The sequence below is a fragment of the Pteropus alecto genome, unplaced genomic scaffold (genome assembly GCF_000325575.1).
Source record: "Pteropus alecto unplaced genomic scaffold, ASM32557v1 scaffold20, whole genome shotgun sequence".
Taxonomy (NCBI): domain Eukaryota; kingdom Metazoa; phylum Chordata; class Mammalia; order Chiroptera; family Pteropodidae; genus Pteropus; species Pteropus alecto.
The window spans coordinates 21,750,349-21,755,717 of record NW_006436298.1 but is presented as its reverse complement, the minus strand read 5'-3'; the positions used below and the strand labels follow the sequence as shown (position 1 = coordinate 21,755,717).

Sequence of the window (5,369 nt, the reverse complement as noted above, 5' to 3'; positions counted from 1 at the left end):
GGGAAAGAGGAACATGGACATATTGGAATCTTGGTTTGACTATCTAGTCTTAACACGTGTGACTCATCCCAGTCATCCACAGAACATTTAAAAATCCTGGGACAATAGAATGTTGGATTGAAGACAAAGCAGGGTATTAAAACCACTAGTACACAGAAGGCAGGAGAGCAGGAAAGCTGCTTTCAAAAGAGAGAAGGAAAATCAAAGAAGGCAGTTAAGTAGAAAGATGTTCTGGAATTAGTTGTCAAAAAAAGATATTGAAGGGCAATTTAGAGGTAGTATATGAATCATAAACTGACAGACAAAAATAAGAATTCCAACAACTGAAGGGAGAGGAAAGACAGTTGCTCAGTCTATGACAAATGAGAGAATAGATATTCTTCGGTGATTTAAAACAGAGAATGGGTGAAAAAAGTGAAAGGGAATATACTCAAGAATAGTGTGATAACCTTGCATGGCGAGAGATGGTTAGTAGACTTAGTTTGGTGTTCACGTCTTAAGAAATATAAATGTCAAATCACTACGTTATATATATTATATGTATTATATATATTATGTATATATTATATATTGCATATTATATATTGTATTATATACATATATAATATTGTTTGCCAGCTATACTTTAATGAAAAATATATTAAAAATTAAAACAGGAGAAGAGAATAATTAAGAGGCTCTCAGGACAATGAGTCAGCAATGATTTTATGGGCATCAGCCTAGGGAGTCACAAAGGGCCTCCCCTTAGTTTAATGTTCTTTTATCACCATTTTGAAATTCTTAATAATTTTAAAACAAGAAATTTTGCATTTTCATTTTACAACAGGCCTACAAATTATGCAGCTAATCTTTCAAAGAGTCTTTGTTTAGAGGTATCTTTCTGTCCCACATATAAAACCACCTCTAAGCTTTTTTCCGGCTATGTTACAATAATCAACTCACCACATGCTGACTCTAGAGTGATTCAATTCTCCAAAGCTAGCAAACTCTTAATGGGTAAGAGATATAAGAATTGGCAGCAAAAACAGGGAGAGAGGACAAAGAAATAAAAGCAAGAAGAAAATTGCTATAAAAGTATTTTGATATTTTAATCGGAAATTTCCTTCATCTATCAACTCTCAATGCACTTATTTTCACAAGTACTCCCGGTACAATCAATAGGTAAGAGAATTTTTCAAATATATTTTTCTAATTAAAAAAAAATAATACTTTCCAGACAAAAATTATGTCGCATTTGCATTTATCAAGCATTTAAGCAGCTCTTATCAATTAAAATAATTAATTTGAGGGATATAAGTAGGTACATTTTTGTTATGACTTATAAACTATTTGTCAGGGAAGGGAATCTTATAGATTTATTTTTACTCTCCTTTTTTACTACTTATGCCAATTGTAAAAAAACTAAGTGATTATGAAAAAAAATGTGTCTCTATTTTACGATGGCAAACCAGAACACGATTTAGAAAAAAAAGTCTGTCTTGTTCGGCAATATAACACAAATATCTTTTTTTTTTTTTAATGATTAACCTCCACCCCAGAATTTATTCTATCCAGACTGGTTTATTTCAGTAATCCACATCATTGCATAAATATCCTACCAAAATTTCGGCATAGTCACAAAAACATCAATCTAATGGAGAGCCCAAATTTCAGTGTAGTTTGTTAGGAGTGAGATGACCTTTGTTAGACTATTCTGAAAACCCCAATAAGCAGAACTGATATGAGTTGACTGGTGTCACTGTCATACTTCTAGTAGAGCATGACCTTCAATCAAGTATGCAGCAAAAGCTCAAAGAGAAACATACATGGGAAAAAAAAAAAAAACCTTTTGACTTACAGTAATATTCTTAGACATTGTCTAAATTTTAGTGTTGGCATACTAGATCAAATGTTGAATAAGTTCTGCTTTTAGAAGAGGAGTAGAAAACAGGGTTACTTTCTTTTTTATTTATAATTTTTAAATCTGAGATAAAGACAAATAAACTAGACACATTTTCTCAGACCACAGAAATAAAAAAAAGGATGGTCACAAACCATCCAAATCCCAATTTGGATCGTTTTTGAACATTCTTAAAAATAAAAATATATTAACCTTAAGAAGATATAGTTTATCTCTCTCTCTATATATATACATATGCCATTCTTCTGATTGCTAACAGAAGCCAGAGAGCTCGAAAGGAATGAATATATAGTGCACCTGATAAGCTGAACTTTCCTAAATAACATTTTGCTAATTCAAGATTTATGTAATAATCTTCAGGTTTTCACCCTAAGTAGATATTTGATTAATATCTCATCAAAAAATTAAGATTCTCAGAAAATTTCACATGCCATTTCTGTCCTTCCCATGACAATGTGATAGCATAATAACACATGCAAGCCTATGAATAGAAGTTTTATCATGTGCCTCAGGCAAACAGGAGAGTTCTTACATTTGTCGAGCGAGCTTGGGGATGGGTCTAGACAGGGCCATGGCTGGTACCATCTGCTCCTTGAGGAACAAATACATAAAAAAAAGAAGCACTATTTGAAAATGCCTTCCAGTGTTTCGCCATTATAAAGTTTCTTTTCATAATGTGTTAACAACCATAAGCTCAACATCTTCAATTAAAGAAAAGGTTAAACAAATGCCACTTAAGGGGAACATGCCTCGGAAAATAAATTGTTCTTTCAGTTTCTCTAATATCTATATTTCTGCCTAGCTCTTGCAAGAGCCATACTGCAGTTAGTACAATGAAGATAAATCGAATGATATTCCCAAACATTGTTTAAGAAAAGGCTTGACAATTGATAGAAACTCATCCCAAAGAATGAGCTAATCTGAGAAATATTTCATTAAAGAGGTCAGTCAGTCTTGATTAACATTGTAAACATTTTGAAACAAATAGTATTTATAGCATCCACAACAACTTTGATAAAAAGCAGTTTAGCAAGGTGATTTGAAATAGTGTGAAAGGAAGATTTAAGGATATAATTTATCCATGAAGGTACTTGATTATATAGATTGGAGCTCGTAGTTTAACTAACCCATAGAGTTAAGAAATCTAAAAAGCACCTAACTTAGATCATGATCTACCTAAATACAGGCAAATGATTCTACGTTAGTTTGCTCTGGGAGTCCGCAGTAAGTCTCTTTTTCTCATCTGCATAGTGACTAATAGAAACCCAGTTATTACTGTTGGCAAAAGGTCCAAATAAGACAGGTTATGCTAGATAGCAAAACTTTAATATCTCAAATTCCCCTGATAGTGTTGAAATGTGGAAGTCTATCCCTTTCTGAAATTTTAACCATAACCAGCTAATTATTCATAGGACACTAAAGGCATGTCCATATGAAAAGCATTTTATGAACATAAGCAGTGCTCATGGGAAGAACCGAAGTGCTTATGACTCTTAGTTGCTTTACAGGATTTCAACGAAAGGGAATCTTTCCATTTAGAGACAGAAAAAGTCATGTAATGACATGTGAAAGAACAGAAAGGAGTAATGAATATTGCGTTGGTCAAATCAACTCCAATCTCCTTCATTTGTATTTTTCATATACCTACTTTCAAATGCCTAGAATAAGCATTTTTTAAAAAAAGTTTCTGTATGTCTAATTCACTCAAATTTTCCTGACACTTATTAATTAGGTTGATTTTCCACAATGCAAGTGTGATATTCATTCATAACTAATATTGATTGATGTTCTATTTTCTAGGTAAAAAAAGACTGTAGTAAAAAAAACATGTATTCTCTATTCTGAAGGATTCACAGTTTAGATATAAAGACAATTTAGTGATATCTTTGTTAATACTATATTTTTGTGAACCTAATTCATGTCTTAAAATGAAACAGAGGTTCCTTATCCCATCATCTAACTTGGAAACTAAATAAATATTTGCTGTTTTAAAATGTGAAAAAATGTAAAAAAAAAAAATGAAACAAGTAATCAGTGTGTATATCATTAAATATAAACATCCAGAAGCATGAAATTGAGAAGTCATAAAAACAACTCCATTGGAAAGGGTTGGGCTGAGATAAAGACACATTTCAAACAATTCCAACATGAGTAGGTCACATGGGTCAAGAAGTTTATGCTCAGTGTTCCTGTTGCCATAACAGACTTTTGAAGATTTATTCAAATATCTATGTAGATTGATGCCAATGCCAGCCAAATATTGTATTTGATACGCCTTTCATGTGTATATATCCATGAATTACAGTCTAAGAGTTATTATCAAGATCAAATGGCTAGCAAAACATGTTTTCTACAAAAACTGTTAAAATAAATTTGATTAGTTCAGGTCTTCTCAGATCTTTCCCTTAAAATAATTTTTAAATAAATGTTATCACTTTTGTATTATAAGACCTATAACTTTTCCCTGTCATCTTTTTAATGTTCCAATTAAGACACACAAAAGTGGCATTAATTGCTGTTTAATTTGTAATCATGTCATAAATATGAAGAGTAAGCCTTTTTCCTAGTTAGCCATTCAGTAATTGCACACAACGGGGAACAAGAACAGATTGATCAAAAAACATGATCACTAATGCAAAAAGTTTTAGGGAAGAAAGATTCTGTGACTACAAAGAAGCATGTGAAAAGTTTTGGGGTGATAAATGATATTCTTTAGTTTGATCATACAGCATTTGTCACAACTTGTCAAACTACAGAGTTAGTATAAAAAAAGGTGAATTTTACTATACATAAATTATAAATCATTAAACAAACAAACACAAAAAAAGAACAGGGAGATTCATAGTATGAATACTGATAACACTAAAGTTTAGAAATAAAATAGTGAGCCCAAAATTTAAATGTATAAATAAGGGAAATAATTTCAAAATAAAAGAACACTTGAATTTATAGGTTGAAATTGCAGCTGTACCCCAGGAAAAACTGACATGGATTAATCAATACAAATACTTATTTTACTAAAGTGACTGAGTTTTAAGATAAATAAGTAAATAAACCAAGAAGATTAATCTTCTAGACCTCGCGTAAGTAAGATTCCTTGAGAAATATTCAAGTTTCTATGCTTCTCAGAAGATTTCAAACTTCAACAGATTCCAACAGACTTTGCCAAAAGGATAATCTGATTAACTGGTCATAATTAATGAAGTTGATCTTTACTTTGCAGTTGCTCCATTCCACTCCAAAGACACGCATCCCATTATTGTGGTATAAAGCTGTCATTGCATTCTGACTTGCTCCTTCATTTCTTCAAGCAGCTAGAATTCTCTCTTTCTGTATTTAAAAAAAGGTATATGTAAACTGTGTAACATTATTGTCTTAATATAAAATTTGAGAACCTCACGTTTTCTCCATTTCTTTCTTTGATAGGTTGGGTTGGCACATTACCATTCTGCTTGCCTTCATTTAGGGC

At 31.8% G+C, this 5,369-nt stretch overlaps 1 long non-coding RNA gene across 1 annotated transcript in view; it reads right to left on the bottom strand.

Annotated features, from left to right (window-relative positions):
* The window catches only part of LOC112480616, a 5,470-nt gene extending 305 nt beyond the window's left edge, over positions 1 to 5,165 (bottom strand). The window contains exons 1-2 of the long non-coding RNA XR_003046698.1: positions 5,117 to 5,165; positions 2,433 to 2,491 (exon numbers count right to left, since the gene is read on the bottom strand). This is a non-coding gene — a long non-coding RNA (uncharacterized LOC112480616). The remainder of the gene's footprint in view (positions 1 to 2,432; positions 2,492 to 5,116) is intronic.
* Between the last annotated feature and the right edge of the window lie 204 nt (positions 5,166 to 5,369).